The sequence below is a fragment of the Hemiscyllium ocellatum genome, chromosome 5 (assembly GCF_020745735.1).
Source record: "Hemiscyllium ocellatum isolate sHemOce1 chromosome 5, sHemOce1.pat.X.cur, whole genome shotgun sequence".
Lineage (NCBI taxonomy): Eukaryota > Metazoa > Chordata > Chondrichthyes > Orectolobiformes > Hemiscylliidae > Hemiscyllium > Hemiscyllium ocellatum.
The window spans coordinates 91,646,755-91,668,040 of NC_083405.1; the positions used below are offsets into that span (position 1 = coordinate 91,646,755).

General features: G+C 41.0%; 1 protein-coding gene across 1 annotated transcript in view; it reads left to right on the plus strand.

The window, feature by feature from the left end:
• plxdc2b (plexin domain containing 2b) overlaps window positions 1-21,286 on the plus strand; it is a 430,770-nt gene that overhangs the window by 223,121 nt on the left and 186,363 nt on the right. The gene's annotated exons all lie outside the window — the stretch shown is intronic.

A 21,286-nucleotide genomic window follows, 5' to 3' on the forward strand; every position in this document is an offset into this window, starting at 1 on the left:
CCTTAACTTACTGCATTAATGTGGCCCAGTCGCTATCAACTGTTTGTCCATTGAGGCCAGGGTGGTGATGATTTGTGAACCCACCTCACCCCTACTCCCATTACAGTATCTGTGTTTTCCTCTGCTATCAAATCCCACTCTTTTATTTGGAGTTGCCCACTTTCACTCTCAGCGTCTTCTTATGCACTAGCATAATGTATCCCATCCCCAGGCTTCACTTTCCTAATTTCCCAGACACGGTATAGAGTGTCCCCAATAATCCCCTTGGCCCACCTCACCAGACTGACTATGAGGACGGTTCTGCCAGAACCTCAGAATGATGTGTTCACAGCTCCCAATTAGCAGTGCTCCCAAACTGGTTGAACCTGACCTACAGATTGACCGTGGAGAATGTTGAAGCATTGTTGGTGATCTTTCGGGAGTCATTGGAGTCAGGAGGATCCCAGAGGATGAGGGAATGGCTAATGAAATACCCCTATTTCAGAAGAGAGGGAGGCAGAAGATGGCAGAATTATAGGCTGGTTAGCCTGCACTTAGTTGTTATTAAGGATGAGGTTGTGGAGTTATTGGAAGTGTTCTCTTCTTGAGAATGTAACAAGCAAGTTAGATAAAGGAGAGCCAGTGGGCAATGTATTTGGATTTCCACAACAGTTTTCACAAGATGCCACATAGGAGGCTGCTAATCAAGACAAGAGCCCATGATGTTAAGGGCAAGGTACTGATGTGGACAGAGGATTGACCATCTGGCAGAAGGCAGAGAATACAGATAAAGGACAGTAGCCAGTGACTAGTGGGTTCTGCAGGGGTCAGTGGTGGGACCATATTATTCAAGTCATACATTAATGAACTGGATGAAGGAACTGAGGACATTGTTGCTCAGTTGACAGATGACACAAAGATAGGTGGAGGGCAGGTAATATTGAGGAAGTGGTGAGATTGCAGAAGGACGTGGACAGGCTAGGAGAGTGGGCAAAGAAATTGCGGATGGAATACAATGCGGGAAAATACAAGTTTTTTCATTTCGGTAGGAAGAAATCTGAAGCACAAAGGGACTTGGGAGTCTTAGCTCAAGATTCTCTTCAGGTTAACATGCAGGTTCAATTAGCAGTTAGGAAGGCAATTGTAATGTTAGAATTCATTTCAAGAGGGCTAGAATACAAGAATAGATATGTACTGCTGAGGCTGCATAAGGGTCAGGTCAGACCACATTTGAATATGTTATATGCAGCTTTGGGCCATGTATATAAGGAAGTGTGTGTTTAGATGGGCATTGCAGGCGGTCCAGAGGAGATTTACAAAAATGATCTCGATGATGAATGGCTTGTTATATGAGGAGTGGTTGAGAATTCTGGGTCTATGCTTGATGTGTTTAGAAGGATGAGGAGCAGATTTAATTGAAACTTACAGAATACGGAGAGGCTTAGGTAGAGTGGACATAGAAGAGTGATTTTAGTAGTAGAATAGACCAGGATCCAATGGCACAGCCTCAGGGAAGAGATTACCGTTTAAGGTCGAGTTGAAGAGGAATTTCTTCAGTCAGAGGGTACATTATCTGTGGAGCTCATTGCTGCAGAGCGCTGTGGAGGCCAAGTCATTGAGTGTATTTAAGTAAGAGCATGATAAGTTCTTGATCTTATGGTCAATGGTCTTATGGGTTTATCTTTGGACTGCAAGAGTATTGAACCCTAGACCTTCATCTGATCAAGTGCATGACTGACCGTGGCCATCTCCTGGACTTAGATGATGTCCTTGACTGATTGTTGAGGAAACCCATGACTGACCGCAGTGCCCCTTTATTCTACTAACAACTGCTCCTCTTTGACTTTACTCTCTTCAGGCAGAAGGTATAAAAGTATCAATACACATATGAACAGATTCAAGCACAGCTTTTTCCCCCCTGTTATCAGACTTTTGAACAGAATAATGTTGATTTCCCCCCCCCCCTCTCTCTTTGTGCACCTTCTCTGTAGCTGTAGCACTGTATTCAGCACTCTGTTCTGTTATCCTGATGCACTTTGCGTGGTACGATCTGCTCGTCTCACATGCGCAACAAGACTTTTCGCTGTATCTCAGTACATGTTTATAGATTAGATTACTTACAGTGTGGAAACAGGCCCTTCAGCCCAACAAGTCCACACCAACCCGCCGAAGCGCAACCCCTACATCTACCCCTTCACCTAACACTACGGGCAATTTATCATGGCCAATTCACCTGACCGGCACATCTTTGGACTGTGGGAGGAAACCAGAGCACCCAGAGGAAACCCACGCAGACACGGGGAGAATGTGCAAACTCCACACAGAGAGTCGCCTGAGGCGGGAATTGAACCCAGGTCTCTGGCGCTGTGAGGCAGCAGTGCTAACCACTGTGCCACCGTGCCGCCCACCAACCTTAAATCAACCTCAAACGCAAACATGGTCATTTAGTTGAAGCACATGCAGAGTGTGTTTTCCACGAAAGCTGCTGACGTAATGCTGTGCGTATAACAGTGACATCACACATGCTGTCCAGCAACACGATCACTTCTTTGACTCTTCACTACTGATACCAGTGATAAGCTGGATGTCTTTCTTTCTGTACTAAAATGCAAAATAGAGCAGATATGCCTGAGCCTGCAAGCTTTTGTTGAAGCATCAGTGCACTAAAAAGCAAGGCATGATATAGATGCTGTGCATGTCCAAGTAAGTGCAAAGTGAGTGAGCCGTCAGAAAGTAAGCTAAGAGCCCAGAGATTCATCCTTGGCAGATGGGTGTGCCCTGCATACAGAGCAACCTGGCAGGAGTAGGTTGTCTGAGAGCTCCATATTGCAATGGTGCAGTGCTAAAAGATATCCTGAGTTAGCCTGAAGCCAAAATAAAGTAATGAGGCTGAGGTTTTGCCAATGATGTGAACACTGGGTGGTGGTGATCACTGCCTATGGAGTGTGCAATGAAATGTTTGTAAATGGACCCAAGAGAGAGACTCAGAGAAGCAACTGGTGAGCTGCATGCACCAGGTAACTACTCTGACTTCCAAGTCGGGAATTCTGTCTCTATTGCATGGTAAAACCCTAAATTGCGCATAAAGATGGTGAATTGCAAAATAATGAGAGAAAATCCATGGAAATCAGTGCTTGCCAATTACTTGCAAGATTCTCATCTAGCTATTTAACCTTTAAAGAAATATCAGAGATTTTAATCTTGAAATTGAGGATCAGATTTTCTTCATATTCACTGCTTTCTCTCTCAATTCTTCTCATTCCCCTTCTCAGTCACAGAATCAGTGACGAGCAGGAGAGAGGCTGGGAACTCTGCAGCAAGTGAGCTACCCTCAAAGAAAATTCCCCATCTATAGGTCTTAAGTCAGGAAGGTGATGGCATGCCTACCACCTGCCTGAATAATGAAGCCATAGCAACATTCAGTAAGCTTAACCATCCAAGATAGAGCAGTTAGTTTGACTGGTGCCTCTGTCACTGAAAAAAGACAATAATCAGCAACGTTGTGAGGACATCATTACTTCCAAATTCCCCTTAAAGTCTCACATGCTTCTGTGGTTCTGCTCAGATATGTTGCTGTCCCTTCAACATTGTTGGATCGATATACATTAACTCCCTAAACTACATTGGCTCAAAACAGTAACAATCTGTCTTCCCAGAGCAATTCGTCATGGACGCAAAAAAAACAGCTTTGCCAGTCCCACCCATGTTATTTTAACACCATATCAAGGAGAAATAAACGCTTCAGGCAAAATATGTGCTCGTCAGGATCTGATAAAATGACGCTGCTGACTGCATGGAGAGTTTGAGTTTTTTCTCTGGAAAAGTACAAACGTGTTCAAGTACAGAAATGAATAAATGTGTAATGTTATACTTTCAATCTAACTCTCTGTGCTTAATTTATAAATTACCTTCAGTTGAAAGTTAGTTAAATGCATTCCAAATTAGGATACCTGATGATTTTGTAAGATTTTGAAACTTGTCTTTTAGTGAAGTTGAGCCAATAAGGCTGCCAAAGGAAGGACATAGGTGAGCAGGATTTAATACAGGAAAGTTTGGAATGACAGATGAGTTGGGTTTATGGAGTATGATTATGGGAAGCTTCCAAGGTAAAGTTGGACCTGGAAATGGTGTAAATGTAGTTGAGGGTTGTAATGTTATGGAGGGAGTGAAGTAGACAAGGCGAAGGCTGGTTTAACATAGACATGGCTGTAGATGTTTTATTTTCATACTTATTCTGATATGAACAAGCCCATTAGACAACACAACAGCAGTGTGGAATTAAGTGATGTGAAAAAGGGTTTTCTCAATATCAACAATGAGAAGCTTATAGATAAAAAACAAGAAAAGAGTCCAAGGTACTTTGTGATTAGTCAGAATGGATTTTTTGTGAAGTCTGTCTTTGAAGTTGATGACACAGGGCAGGAGGGACGATAGAGAAATTGAATTATATCTAAACCCATATCACCACATAAACTGAAAAACAGAAAATTAATGGTCATGTAATGTGATCAGTAAAGAAGGTGTTGTGTATTAATTCAGTACATAGCTGCTTATGTTTACAATCGACCTATAATTACCATTTTTTAAGTTGTAAGGATACAGGATAACATAGGTCCTACCTTTAAAACAATGGTTTATTTTCACCATTTTTTGGGGAAGTTATGTAAGTGTTACTTTGGAGCACTGCTACTCAATCATTCTCTGAGGGTGGTGAGCAGAAGCCAGTGATGCTAAGGCACCAGTCATAGATTTTACAAATGGATTTGCGTGACAAGAAAACTAGTATTTCTCACCCGAAAATATTGTGACAATTTTCCCATTGGTTAGTCTCTCAACTTATTCCTTACAAATGGCAGCAAACAAATAATGACAGACTGCAGCTTTGAGATACAGCCCTGTAATTTGAGGAAAGAATGTAGGTTGCAATTTAAATAGAAACTAGTAATTGGAAGAATTAATGTGCAACTATATATTAATTCTGTCTTGCTCCACTAAATACTGACAGCTGGCTTTCTTTATTACAATGATGCTTTGATTATTCATTTCACAATGATGGGCCTACCCACTGCCAACTAAAGCTCAATCCCGTAAGTCAATATGAGTGACTTCTTTTACCAGTTATAGCTGAGGTTGGAGGGGTACTCTGTTTCATTTTTGAATTCCACTCTTCCGCTGGTTACAATGAAAGGTTATATTTAATCAGTTTGGTAATATAGCCTCCTCTGAGGAGATCTCAAATCATCAGGTTCACTATTATGAACAAGTCAACCAGGTTTGTTTTTTCAACAGCAAATAACTGATTTATGAATTGACACAAGCTTATTCAAACAAAAATCAAAATATTTTGACAAGCAATTGGATTTTTTAAAAATTAATACATATGCACACACATGCAGAACAATGAAAATATGAATAATGCAGAATGTTAACTTTAAAGTATTTTGGCAAAGTAATAGTAAGTCATGATTTAAAACAAGCTTATGGGTTTGCTCAACTGGTGTTCTATATAGAAAATATTCCATACCCTCATAAGCTGCTGGTCCAGGGGAGTATTTCTGGAACACTTGTAATTGGCTGAATTCCTTTCATAGAATTCCTACAATGTGGAATTAGGCCCAACATGGCCATATCGACCCTCCGAAGAATATCCCACCCAGACCCATTCCCCTGCCCTATTACTCTACTCTAAATTTTCCCATGACTAATGCATCTGACCTACACATCCCTGAACATTATGGGCAATTTAGCTTGGCCAATTCACCTAACCTGCACATCTTTGGACTGTGGGAGGAAACCCATGCAGATATGTGGGCGGCACGGTGGCACAATGGTTAGCACTGCTGCCTCACAGCCCCTGAGACCCGGGTTCAATTCCCGACTCAGGCGACTGACTGTGGAGTTTGCACATTCTCCCTGTGTCTGCATGGGTTTCCTCCGGGTGCTCCAGTTTCCTCCCACAGTCCAAAGATGTGCAGGTCAGGTGAATTGGCCATGCTAAATTGCCCGTAGTGTTAGGTAAGGGGTAAATGTAGGGGTATGGGTGGGTTGCGCTTCGGCGGGTCGGTGTGTACTTGTTGGGCCGAAGGGCCTGTTTCCACACTGTAAGTAATCTAATCTAATCTATATGGGGAGAATGTGCAAACTCCACACAGACAGTCACCCACGGGTAGAATCAAACCCGGGTCCTTTCCGCTGTGAGGCAGCAGATGGTGGGGTTGATCCCAAGAAACTCCTCTTCAGGGACTCTCCCCATATTTAGATAACTTTGAGTGAGATTTTAGCATTCACATCTTTCTAAGAGGTGTTGCAAAGAAAGAGGGAGAGGGTGAGTAAAAGGTTTGTGCTGTTCAGGCAAGTCTCATGTTCTCTTTCACAAGTTCAGAGATACAATAGTTTTATCCCACTCAGACTTGTGATTTCTCTCTTAAAGTTCTCCAGACAGAATAACTCCATCCAAGCTCCCTGTTCCTTACAGTTGCCATTACTGTTATTTCTAGTGCTTTGACTTCACAAAGTGCCCTTAGTTTAAAAATTCATGATATGCTGTAAGGATGCATTTTTTTAAAAGAATGATCTTGGTTCCCTTGTCTTTGCAGTGCTGAAAGTATGCTGTATTTCAAGGAAAATAAATGACATGACAGAAGCATAAAGCATCAAATGGATTATTTTTTAGCAGATTAATTTGGATCTATTATTGTAGATGGAAAGATAGAAAACTAGAGAGAGGGCCTTTTGTTTTATCGATTCTGCAATATCTATTGTAAGTATAAACATGTATTTACTCCAATGGACTGCTCCATTATATTGGTATATGGGCCATGCATTTTATTAGATTTGTTTGGAAAGATTGCAGGACTGTGCAATGTGTTTTCCACTAACACCACCTCATTAAGTGTTGTTGCCTCAGGCATTTAAAAAAATAGTTTCATGCTCAATTCAGAAAAATAAAGCTTTTATTTCAAAGTATTTTGTATCTTCCTGAATTGCCAAAGATGTTCACTGAGCAAAAATGCTGTGTTGCACTGTTCTTGCATCAACACAAGTGCTAAATCATCATTATCATGAGTATGTTTTTACCCTTCTTTCACAACTAACAACCTCTTACGCAAGTATTAATAGGACTCAGCAAGCTGTAATGAGAAGGAGCTGAAAATGTGTTGCTGGCCAAAGCACAGCAGGCCAGGCAGCATCTCAGGAATAGAGAATTCGACGTTTCGAGCATAAGCCCTTCATCAGGATTCCTGATGAAGGGCTTATGCTCGAAACGTCGAATTCTCTATTCCTGAGAAGCTGCCTGTCCTGCTGTGCTTTGACCAGCAACACATTTTCAGCTGTGATCTCCAGCATCTGCAGACCTCATTTTTTACTCACTGTAATGAGAAGGAATCCAGTCTCACTAATGCTCGAGTCCATCTCTACCTCTGAGGAGGAGGTTAATAAACCCTCACAGAACGCACTGGCAAGGCTTAGACTTACACCCTCCCCAGCTCAGGGAGTTCCACCTCAGTTGCTTCGCCTTCTAGCTTAGGGTTGGGAACAAAATCTATGGAGCACATCACTGACATGTCTGCAGCTGGTCAAGGAAGGAATGCCCCAAGTCACTGACACTTGGGTGAGTGCAGGAGACCAGGCACCTCATCAGATGTGCCTTTGACTGAGAGTGGCAGCATTTCCTGACTGATTGTAGTTCTGCTTCATTCTACTAAGGACTGGTTCCCCATGACTCTCAGAATTGGCAACTTGGTTGAGGTCAATCCTGTGCATTAAAAAGCAATGCAAGTGACAGAAGTTGGCAGCCTGTAATTTCGGACTGAGGAGTCTACATGCTGAAAAGTAATACAAGTCAGAGAGACTGGCAGCCTCCGTGTCAATGCAAAGTGTGTGAACACAAAGAAAGTAGGCTAAGCTTTCGTAGTAAGGTACATAAGATGTATCCTATACAGATTCATGAGATGCATCTGTGTTCATTGCACAAAGTGACCTGGCAGAAGCATGTAAGATAAGCCTGAGAAATCCATATCAAAAAATCCTGAAAAACTGAACTGGTATGTGAGATGGTGATTAAACAGCCGTGCAGATGTGGTCAGGTTGGAGGTTTGGGGACACCCACTTGCATAAAGGAAAGGTGGAAGAGGACAGTGTCTGTGGAGCATGCAGGGAAATAGTGGTGATGGTGGAGCTGGGAACCTAGAGAAGCAAATGGCAAGCTGTGGCATCAGGTCACTGCCCCAGTGCCCAAATTGAGAATTAGCACCATCCTGTTCCTTGGAGATGGTGAAGAGAATCGGGAGCTTTATAGAAATTAGGTAAAGTTAGCTGGTAATGAGATAGAAATACGTAGAAATGAGGTGGCTGCTGCTCACTAGTGAGTTTAGAACTCGCTATCTAAATCCATAAGGGAAAATGGGATTTTTCTTTCTAGAAATTGGGAATGATGATTATATCCTTCTCACTGTATTTTCACAATTTCCTCATTCCCCAAGCCATTCGATGCAGCAGAAAATTCCACCCATTTTCTTTTAAAGCAAATCTACAAGTGCAGTTGTCTGATCATAACTATTGCCCTAACTGTCCACTCATTTGTCTGGCTAAACACTGAAGAGAGAAACACATTGCTCATTATAACAATTTGAGAAGATTGAATAGCAGAACCTTGGGTTTCATTAAATTAAAGAAAGGGTCCATTTGGTTGCTGCTCTGTTTTGGAAGGAGTAAGATTGTGCAATTGACACCATATGTGCTGTATTTTCTTTTCTCATACTTCTTAGTTCTGCTGTGATATTTCATAAATATGTACTAGATCAACACCAAAGGGTATGTGTTTACATGTAGCTGTAGGCAATATTAGGGTTCAAAAGATTTGACCAACCAGCTAGAAGCAAACTGCAATAATATTTATAATGGGAGGATATTAGATGAAATGAAAACATTTGTGGTGTTGTTGTAATGTGAAATCTCCATGCAATTCTCTGTAGAACATTCTTTGTAAATTATTTTTCGGATGGGTAAAGCCCCCAGCATCCTCCTTATTTTAAAGTAGACGCATCACAGTAAGGTCTGACAAAGTAGTCTCGCACTTTTGATGATGGATAAGCAGAAGTTGGAAGGTCAATTCCAAGGTTGGAAAACAAAGAAATTGAATTTAATAAGTAGCAGCAGGATGGAATTGCCAGGACATTCACCAGATTAAGGAAGGGAACCTTACACTGCTAATGCATCTCATCTATGTATGATTAACAAATTAACTTTGCACGCTGTACTCTGAATACCCTCTATAGTAACACAACTAACCTATCAGTACTCTGAATACCCTCTGTGGTGACACAACTAGCCTATCAATACTTCGAATACCCTCTGCGGTGACACAACTAGCCTATCAGTACTCTAAATACCCTCTGCAGTAATACAACTAGCCTATCAGTACTCTGAATAACTTCTGCAGTGACACAACTAGCCTATCAGTGCTCTGAATACCCCCTCCGGTGACACAACTAGCCTATCAGTACTCTGAGCACCCTCTGCAGTGACATAACTAGCCTATTAGTACTCTGAATACCTTCTGCAGTGACGCAACTAGCCTATCACTACTCTGAATATCCTCTGCAGTGACACAATAGCCTATCAGTTGTAAAACAGAACTTAGTGAATTCCCACCAAGATAGCAGGAAGACGAGCACCTTAAGGTAGTCTGTCCAACACTGCTCGCGGTCAGAGCCAGAAAGATGTAGAATTCCCAAATGCGGCAAATAAGAAAAACACTGCTGCTCAAGTAGAAGAGCACATTAGGAGGATCCAAAACAAGTGGGTCTAACCTCCAGTGAGTGGGAACTGGATTGAAGAAATCTTATTTCGCAAAAGGAAATATAATGACATCTCCTATTGAGTAATGGCACAGTTTCCAAACAGGGCCACAGTTTTGCCCTTCCTTTAAAGTTCAGAGAATGATTTCATCCACAGTTTTACCCTCTAGTTACACCCTGTTAGGATTCTATTCCATTCTCTCTTTATCCAGGACATCTATTCCAACAATTAAATTCCATCAGTCGTGTTTCCAGTACATTTTCTGTTGTCCTCAACCAATAAATATCTAATGTTTGAAGGACATTCCATTACCTGCAATTCTGTTGTCATCCTTCCCCCTACTTCCTAGACCATGATAGGGTTCCCCATGTCCTTACCATCTATTGCATAAGCCTCCACATTGAATAGATTGTCCTCTCCATTTCCACCATCTCCGATGTGACATCATCCCCAAATATGTCTTTCCTTCGCCCCTCACCCCCTCTTTTTCAGCAATCCAAAAGAACTGTTCTCTCCACCACGGTCTGGTCCATTCTTCAGTCTCTGTCAATACCCACTCCCTCTTCTATGTTATGCTTTCATGGAAGTTATATCTCCTGCCCTTTTAGCTCCTCTCTTCTCACTGCCCAATTCCCTGAATAGCTTCAGGCTAATTCTGTGAACCTTTTTCAAAATTGTGTTTGTTGCTCACAATTAATTGGACTGCAGAATAAAAATGTCGACAACATTTAGGATGAGGCTGGAACAGGGGTCAGCACTACTACGGAGATAGGAATGGAGACTCTTGGTGATCAATAGAGTATGGGCTTTGAAGCTGAGCTCCTTATCAAATAAGACACTGATGCTTTCCTGAGCAACCAGATAGGTGGAAAGATGGTAACGGGGAAGCTATATAGGCTTTTCTTTCGCTGTTGGTATAACTGGATGTCTTTGATCTTGCCAATATTAAGCTCTGGACTGTTTTCAGTCACTTCTGTAGCTAAGGATATGGTCAACATGATAACTGGTATGGCATGGAGTATATTGGTAGAAGTGTTCAACAGGGGTTGAGGTGAGATTTAAAAATTGTCATCAAACAGGCATCAAACTGTTCCAAATGGGCACTAATTGTTTTTTAACCAAAGTTATAAGACCAAGTATTACACATCCTGCATTATTCCTTTGAATGGATTAACACCGACCTGTGCAAAACATAGTGTAAGTACCACTTTAACTTTTAGGTCTACAGTCAAAAAATGGGAAAAGTGTTTGCTTTAAACAAAGGTACTATGAAAGAAGATGTTGCAGTTTTGTTTAGATGTAGTACTAGAACTCATTATATGCAGTATCTACAAAGTTCCCTTTTCATGTCGTGGAGGAGGTTACTAGATTCCTTGGAGCCATGAGTTTTGCCCAGTGACAGATGTTTGATTGGTTTTCAAGCAGAGCCAATTGTGTTTGTTCCAGAGTGCTCAGCACAATAACAACCTCTTGACTGGTTCCTGAGTGAGTGTCCACAGCTTTGTGTTTGAATAACACAGTAGAAACATCCAGCCTGTGAAGGAGAAACTTCTCTTTCACTGTCCCTTCATTGAGAAGGCAAATGTAAAGGAACATTCCAAATAGCTCACTACTTTCTCTCCCTGCAAATTTCCCCCAGATAAAGGGAAACTGACTGATAGTGAATTCTTGATCTATGAATGAAAGGATGAGAATCATTGTATCTAAAACCGTATGTCTTCCTCAGCGAGACAAAAGGAACCATAAGGGAACTGAAGGAAGCTTCTCATGTATACCTGTATTCTAGATGACTGCTAGAACTGTGCTTCAATAGATAATAAGTGCAGGAGTAGGCCATTCAGCCTTTTGAGCCAGCACCGCCATTCATTATGATCATGGCTGATCATCCACAATCACTATCCTGTTCTTGCCCTATCCTCATAACCCTTGATTCCACTATCTTTAAGAACTCTATCTATCTCTTTCTTGAAAGTATCCAGAGACTTGGCCTCCACTGCCTTCTGGGGCAGAGCATTCTATAGATCCACCACTCTCTGGGCGAAGAAGTTTCTCCTTAACTCTAAATGGAGTTTACCCCTTATTTTTAAATTGTGTCCTCTGGTTCTGGACTTACCCATCAACGAAAAGATGCTTCCTGCCTCCAGAGTGTCCAATCCTTTAATAGTCTTATACGTCTCAATCAGATCCCTACTCATCCTTCTAAACTCAAGTGTATACAAGCCCAGTCGCTCCAATCTTTCAACATATGATAGTCCCGCCATTCTGAGAATTGACCTTGTGAACCTAACCTACACTCCCTCAATAACCAGAATGCCCTTCCTCAAATTTGGAGACCAAAACTGCACATAATACTCCAGATGCAGTCTCCCCAAGGCCCTACACAGCTACAGAAAGACCTCTTTACTCCTATACTCAGTTCCTCATGTTATGAAGGCCAGCATGCCATTAGTTTTCTTCACTGCCTGTGTACCTGCATGCTTGCTTTCATTGACTGATGTACAAGAACACCTAGATCTCATTGTACTTCCCCTTTACCTAACTTGACTCCATTTAGATAGTAATTTGCCTTCCAGTCTTGCCACCAAAATGGGTAACTTACCCTGTCCAAATTACCCTGTATTCTCATAACATCCTACTCACAGTTCACCCTGCCACCCAGCTTTGTGTCATCAGCAAATTTGCTAATATTAGTTTTACTACCTTCATCTATATCATTAATGTATATTGTAAATAGCTATGGTCCCAGCACCGAACTTTGTAGTATTCCACTGGTCATCGCCTTCCATTCTGAAAGGGACCCGTTTATCACTACTCTTTGCTTCTTGACTTTCAATCCAAGTTAGTATTTTGTTCCCAATACCATGTGCCCTAATTTTGCTCACTAATCTCCTATGTGGGACTTTATCAAAGGCTTTTTGAAAGTCCAGGTACATGACATTCACTGGCTCCCCATTGTCTATCTTCATAGTTACATCCTCAAAAAATTCCAGAAGATTAGTCAAGCACGATTTCCCCTTCATACATCCATGCTGTCTCTGATCTATCCTGTTACTGCAATCCAGATGAGTCGTAATTTCACTTTTTATAATTGACTCCAGCATCTTTCCCATCACTGATGTCAGGCTAACCAGTTTATAATTCCTTGTTTTCTCTCTCCCTTCTTTCTTATTACCCATATTAGCCACCCTCCAATCTGCATGACAATGTTAGCCACCCTCCAATCTGCATGAACTGATCCTGAATCTATAGAACATTAGAAAATGATTACCAATGCATCCACGATTTCTAGCACCACCTCCTTGAGTACCCTGGGATGCAGACCATCAGATCCCGGGGACTAATCACACCTAACAGTCTATCAACACCATTTCATGCCTAATATAAATTCCCTTCAGTTCATCTATTACCCGAGGTCCTTCAGCCACTATTACATCTTCCCCAGTGAAGACAGATCCAAAGTACGTATTCAACTCTTCTGCCATTTCCTTGTTCCCCATAATAAATTCACCTGTTTCTGTCTTCAAGAGCCCAATTTTATTCTTAACTATTTTTTTCTTTTGACATACCTAAAAAAGCTTTTACAATCCTCACTTATAGTTTTGGCCAGTTTGCCTTCATTCCTCATTTTTTCTCTGCATATTGCCTTTTTAGTTATCCTCTGTTGCTGTTTAAAAGTTTCACTGATTTTCTGACGGCTCCTTCCTCACTCACAATAATTGAATCTCGTCCTCTCTCTTTAAATATCTATTTGTAGTCTTTTTTTGAATGGTTGATTTTCTTTTTCAAAATTGGTAGAGTTTGACTTCTAAAGAGTTATGAGTTAGAAATTTGTGTTTCATTTCTGTCATTGGTTAAAAACAATCTGTTTGCAAAGAATAGCTGTTTTCTTGTTAAACGCATAAACCTGATTTTTTTTCTTTAAAAAAGCCTGAGTTCATTAGTAAGTTAAATTGGGGACTTGGCAATAACTTGATTGGATCATTTTACATTTGTAATGATGCTGAGAACGGGGGGGGCTTGATATCCAGACTTCAATCCCATTGAGTTATGACAGCAGTTAATGTTAGTAAATATAGTTTTCTAAGGTTTTAATTTTGAGATGAGTTATGACATACACATTTTTCTAATGTGTCTTGGAGTTGTGTTCTTCTGCTATTGCTCACATTTTCAAAACCAAGTGATTCTAAGTGTATGTTTCAGATTTCTCCCTTTCCACTGAAGGTGGAATAAAATTACCTCCCAAACTGAGGACAAAAAGGTAGGTCAGGGAAAATTAGTACCTGGCGTCAAACTTTGCTCCATTCTGTTATTTCAATTAGTGGGGTCCATACACATCTTCATTGTGGAAGTAATTGTGGCTTTCCTGTCTGAATCAAACAGCGACATAACAATACAACTTCAAGTCCATCTGTAGGTCAGATCAAGCAATGAAATTAAATTTCTGGCAGAAGTTACTCTGTTTCAGGCAGTAGGGCCTCATATTGAAGTCAAGGAGCAGGGAGTAGGGGGGCATGCTTAGAGAAAATGTACTCCAGTGTTGGGGCCCACTTATGTCTTTGAAGGATTGTATCTGCTTGGTAAGGAATCTAAATGTTGCAATATCCCTTTTGTCATAGGGTTTTCGATGGAGAGAAGAAGGTTAGGAGGTGACTTAATCAAGACATATAAGATAATCAGAGGGTTAGATGGGTTGGACAGTGAGAGCCTTTTTCCTCAGATGGTGAAGGCTAACACGAGGGGACATAGCTTTAAATTGAGGGTTGATAGATTTAGGACTAATATCAGGGTAGTTTCTTTACTCAGAGAGTAGTTCAGGCATGGAACGGCCTGCTTACAACAGTAGTAGACTCGCCAAATTAAGGGCATTTAAATGAGCATTGGACATACATATGGATATTAGTGGAGCGGTGTAGGTTATATGGGCGTCAGATTAATTTCACAGGTCGGCACAACACCGAGGACCGAAGGGCCTGCACTGCGTTGTAACATTCTATGTTCTATAGCAAATTAAAAGCATCAGTCATAAAGCTTGTGTTATATATGGAACAGTTTTATCTGAAGGCTGGGTGTTAACAGTTGATTTAGTGATCTGAAATTCCAACTGGGGAGCTATGCTCATTAAGAAATTAGGAAATTGCAATTGCATCAACTGCTTATCTCCATTTTGGCAAACAATGAGGCACAATAGGATTGATTTTGAAGAAAGCACTTACACAGGACGCAGAGGGAAGAAGCTCACTGCCTACTCAACAGAATCACTGGGAGAGTCCAACCAGTTTCAAGGTGAGGCCTTAGGCAACTTATTTTCACGTTTAGTAGCTTACTAATAAGGAAAACAGAAGCATGGCAGTTCTGAGTAGGTGGTTAAGGAGTGATGATTAGTGAGTATTAGTTGGCCTCTTGGACCCATAGGAATCATTTATTTCTTTTCTTGAGTGGTCTTCAGTTTCTTTCTGTTACTAAGCAATGAGATGCTGTAAAGCGTAAAACGGTGAACAACAAAAGCTAGCATTATAATGACAAGATAAGTGAAATGAACGAAAGAGGTTAAATTACTACTCGCAATACTATTGGTTTTGCTTGCGATTTTAATCACACTGGGACTGCACAATGTCTAACATAAAACTACAAACCATGTGCATGACCATGCACTCTCAGTAATACATCACTGGGTATTGCACTTCTGTTAAGTAGGCACCAGTGATTCAATAAATTAATCATGAAATTAATTAATAAATTATGAGAAACAAACACCAGTGACTTAAATTTGTAGAGCAGATGGCATGAACAAATGAATGAATTATTATCGAGATAACAGCAAATAAATTACTGAATCAGCATATACCATGTAGATTAATAAATTAATACAAAAGCACACACTAGCAAATATTAGAGAAGTTATCATAGGCAACTCCAGCAAACGTTGGAGGAAACAATGGTGTAATGTTTCAGTCATTTGACTTATGATCTAGGTTAATGCTCTTGGGGCATGTATTTAAATCCCATTATAGAAGATGAGGAAATTAAATTAATTTGATCATTCTGGAAATATAAATTGCTGTAACAATAACTATTGATCCATTGTCACTTGTAAACAGCTGTTTAGTTCTCTCATGCCTTTTTTGGGAAGACAGTTGGCTGTTCTTACCTTGTCTGGCCTACATGTGACAGCAATATGGTTCACTGTTAATTGCCCTCTGTAGTAGCCTAGCAAGTCACTCAGTCTGGTAGAAGGAATGCAGCCAGATGAACCATATGGTATTGACCAAGGCATCAGGAGCAACAATGGCAAACACAACTCTGTCAAACCTGCAAAGTCCTCCTTTCAAAGGCAGCTTGTTAGGAAAGTAGTTAATGGCTAATAGCAAAGATCCATCCCAGTGAGAAAGAAGGATTCTGGGAAGGGGTAAACCAACCGCAGTTAACTAGAGAAGGTAAGGATAGCATTAAATTGAAATAAACTTTGAGGTTAAATTTGCAAGTAATATCATGACAGAAAGCAAGAACTTCTTTAAATGAATAAAAATGCAGAGAGAGACCAAAGTGAACATGGGCCCCTGAGAGAGTAGAGCTGGAGGAATATGAAATATGAAAGGAGAACTAGGAAATGCTAGAGGAGGTAAATAATTACTTTGCCTCAGTCTTTACAGTAAAATGTATGAAGAGCATTACAAAATTACTAAATAATCAAGAGAAAAAAAGAGAAAACATAAATACAACAGCTAACACTAGAGAATAAGTGCTGGGAAACTACTGGGGCTAAAGAGCACTAAATCGCCTGACACTGATGGAAAGCGTCCTCAGATATTAAATTAAGTAGCTCCAGAAATGGTAGCAATCATCCAAGAACCCTTAAATTCTAGAAAAGACTGAGAAGATAGGAAGGCCACCAATGGAACACCTTTATTTAGAAAGGGGGAGAGATTAAAAATGTAAGCAGGTGACTAGAGGCTAATTGGTTTAACAACTGTTATTGGGAAAGTGTGGGTCCATTATAAAAGATGTAATAGAGAATTTAGAAATACACAATATGAACAAGTACAGTCAGCAAAGCTTCATGAAGGGGAAATGATCAGAATTCATTGAGGTAACAAGTAATACAGATAAATGGGAGGCAGTGATTGTAACAAATTTGGCTTTTCAGAATGCATTTGATAAGGTACTACACATTAGGGCACTTAAGAAGATGAGAGCCCATGGTGTTGGGGTTAATATATTAACACAGCTAGAAGACAGAGAGTTTACCAGTCCAAAATGAGTGAAGTACCACAGGAATCATAGAGTCAGACAGATGTATAGCACAGAAACAGACCCTTCAGTACAGTTTGTCCATGCCGACAAAATATCCTAAATTAATCTAGTCCCGCTTGTCTGCGTTTGGGCCATTTCCCTCCAAAGCCTTCCTATTCATATGTCCATCCAGATGCCCCTTAAATTTTGTAATTGTGCCAGCTACCACTACTTCCTCTAGCAGCTCATTCCAACCACACCTCTGTGTCAAAAGGTTGTCCCTTAGGTTCTTTTTAAATCTTGCCCCTCTCACTTTAAACATATATGATCGCTGGTTCTGGATTTCCCCACCCCAGGGAAAAGACCTTGGCTATTCACCTTCTTCATACCCCTCATGGTTTTATAAACCTCTATAATGTCACCCTCAGCCTCTGACATTCCAGGGAAAACAGCCCCAGCCTAATTAGCCTCTCCCTGTAGCTCAAACCTTCCAACTCTGGCAACATCCTTATAGATCTCTTCTGAGCCCTTTCAAGATTCAGAACATTCTCCCTAAAGCAGGGAGACCAGAATTGAGCACAGTATTCCAAAGTGGCCTAACCAATGTCCTGCACTGCCACAACATGACCTCCTAACTCCTTTAGTGAATACACTGATCAATAAAGACAAGCATACCAAATACCTTCTTCACTATCCTATCTACCTGTGACTCCACTTTCAAGGAGCTATGAACCTGCACTCCAAGATCTCTTTGTTCAGCAACACTCCCCAGGACCTGACCATTAAGTATGTTAGTCCTGCCCTGATTTGCCTTTCCAAAATGCAGCACCTTACATTTATCTAAGTTAAACTCCATCTGCAACTCCTCAGCCCATTGGCCCATCTTATCAAGATCCCATTGTACTCTGAGGCAACCTTCACTCTCCACTACACCACCAATTTTGGTATCATCTGCAAACTTACTAACCATACCTCTTATGTTCGCATCCAAATCACTTGTATAAATGATGAAAAGTAGAGGACCCAACACCGATCCTTGTGGTGCACCACTGCTCACAGGCCTCCAGTCTGAAAAGCAACATTCCACCATCACCCTCTGTCTCCGACCTTCGAGCCTGTTCCTTATCCAAATGGCTAGTTCTTCCTGAATTCCATGCGACCTAACCTTGTTAACCAATCTACCATGCTGAACCTCGTTGAAGGCCTTACTGAAGTCTATATAGATCACGTCCACCGCTGTGCCTTCAGTGCCGGGAAAGTATTCTTCACAATATATATTGATAATTTGGACAGGGAAAGTGAATGTTAGATAGCTAGGTTTGTGGATGACAAAAAAATTGGTGGGATGGCAAGTGGTAACACAAACATTCTACAGAAGAGTATAGACCAGTTAGGTTAATGGGCAAAAAGTTGGCAATTTGAATTTAATGTGGGAAAATGTGAGATTTAGTTCTTTACCAGAAGTCACATGACACCAGGTTATAGTCCAACAGTTTTATTTGAAATCATCAGTTTTCGGAGCATAGCCCCTTTTGTCAGGTGAAGTGAGGGAAGCACACAGACACAGAAATTATGGGCAGAGGGATCAAGGGTAGTGAGATCAGAAGATCATACAAATGGTATGAGTGGTGTGTTGGATAATAAGACTCAGCAAGTGACCAAGAGTGTGACTAAAGTGTCAGGAGCTGAATAACGAGTGAAGGGATGACCTATAATCCAATTAAATAAGGCAGAGAGATAATTACAAAAAAATAATGAGGTGGTGCTGGAGACAAACCAAATGACTGGAATAACATGGAACAAAAACATTGAACCAAGGCAACCTTTGAGATGCACAACGAAACAGCATCACTCAGCAGAAACTGAAGGCCAAGTTCCAAACCCATGAAGACAGCCTCAATCGTGATTTGGGTTCATGTTGCACTCTATGTAACCCCACCACGCTGTTCTGTATCTGTAAAATCTCCCTAACTGTCCTGTTTTGACACCATCACCTTGATAAATTGTTATGATCTCTCTACCTTAATTAACTTGTATAGTTTTAGGCTGGCATGTGACTCTTATACCTATTATGCTATTCCAGTCAAATAAAATCAGTAAGGGAATCAAGGGTTATAGGGAAAAGGCAGAGTCAAATCAGCCACGATGTCATTGAAGGTGGGGCAAATACTTTGGACTGAATGGCCTACTTTTGCTCATATCTTATGGGCTTCTGGTACCTGCTCATGTCTGCAATGCGTCAACCTCCCTGTCACCACACACTGGCTCTTCTCATGGCGTGCTAAGAGGGTAATCATATAGTCCCAGCTTCTTTGCTGCCTCGTTTACTCAGGCAGGACCATGGCTCACTGCTCCATGGTAACATTAGAAATACACCATAAAATTGCTGTTAATTAGCCTTTCAGTTTGCATTGAATTGTTATCCCCCCATTTCCATGTCAGTTATTTGCCTTCCATAGTTCTTGCTTTTGAAAATATCATTAAGTGTCATCAAGATATTGGATTTCTGGTCAGATGTGCACAGCTTGCATTTTACAGCCTCAACCTTCCATCCGAGGATGCTGCCTGACCTGCTGTGCTTTTCCAGCACCACTCTAGTCTTGACTCTAATCTCCAGCATCTGCACTACCCATTTCTACTTCAGTAAAATTCCAGTCAATGTTTTCACAATAGGGGACAGTTACACCAGTCAACCTCCATTATATGGTGGCTTTTAACCATAGAAATATTTGAAAAACAAAGGCCTTCATCGCAGCTTGACAAAGGTTTCAGTCTTGTGCCTTTTCCTGGGCTGAATGTACAGTGACAGATAGAACTACCTGTTGTGATAGCCAAGCAGTGTACCTCTTTTGACAACATACATTGCAATCAAGAATATTTATATGTGTGGAGACAATCACCACTGTACACAGATATTGGGGATTGTTTTCCTCAGAGTAACCACACATAACCGTCCCGTATGAGATTTTCAATGTTTTGTCTTTGCATAAAGCACAATGAATTATCTACCCAAATATTGTAGAAATTCATATTAACCTGATTTGTTTTTACACATTGACCATGATTTCCTTAGAAGGAAAGTTATTTTCCTTCAAACAACAATGTGACAATGCATTATTGTTAACTTTGAATGTATATGGTGGAGCTATCTGTCCAGCTCAATGACCTTATTTCCAAATCCCACATTCCATGAACAGTTCAGACCATTCTAGATGTCGTAAATTGATTCATATTTGTATAAATTACAGCTCACAGGTCATTTCTACCATATTTTTAATGCAGGATGCAAGCAGCTCAGGAAAAACTGACCATTATCAATCCAGCTCTAGGTGTACTCTGTAACTCTTAGATGTGAATTTACTGTGTGACATTTTAAAAAAGGCTTGCTTACAGTTGCTCTGTTAAAGGAAACTAAGCTTATTGATAAAGTGTAAATGCTTCTGCATGCCTCTGGTTGAGAAGACTCAGGGCACTCACTATTTCACAGTACCTGGAAATAGACACTCCTTCGGGATGTTGTGAGAACTGTGTAACAGCTGCAAACCAGAAGTGTCGAGTGGAGAATCCATCCTAGCCTCCTTCAGTGGGCCCCAGCATCACAGAAGCCAGCTTTCAGCCAATTCAATGTCACTTCGTATGATCTCAAAAAAGTGCTAAATGCAGTGGAAACTGCAAGGAACACTGCACAGTTATAGCAGAAACAAAGTGCCGTCTTTACACTGAGGATAAACTCCGTCATGTCATGTGGCACGGCTGCAGTGCTGAATGACATCTATTTTAAACAGATTTAGCAACTAAGGGGCGGGTTTCCATGTCACTCTGTGGGCTATTAGGAGCGACAGGATTATAGACAGGTACACTCTGCCACCTCATATGTTCATATACCGCCACTCTATCTTCTCCAATAAGCCACGGAATCAACCCTGGTTCATTGAAGAATATAGGAAGAGATGCCAGGCCCAAAAGCGAAATCAAAAAGTGTGGTGCTAGAAAAGCACAGCCAGTCAGGCAGAATCTGAGGAGCTCTTCTGATGAAGAGCTTATACTCGAAACGTCGACTCCCTTACTGCTCAGATGATGCCTGACCGGCTGTACTTTTCCAGCACCACACCTTTTGACTCTGATCTCCAGCATCTGCGGTCTTCACTTTCTCCCAGGCCCAAAACCAAACCTACCTAACAATGAGATGTCAGCCTAGTGAAGCTAAACAGCATCATCAGCAAATGATAGGTAGGGTGAGGCGATCCCGCACAAAAATGGATCAAATCGAGGTTCT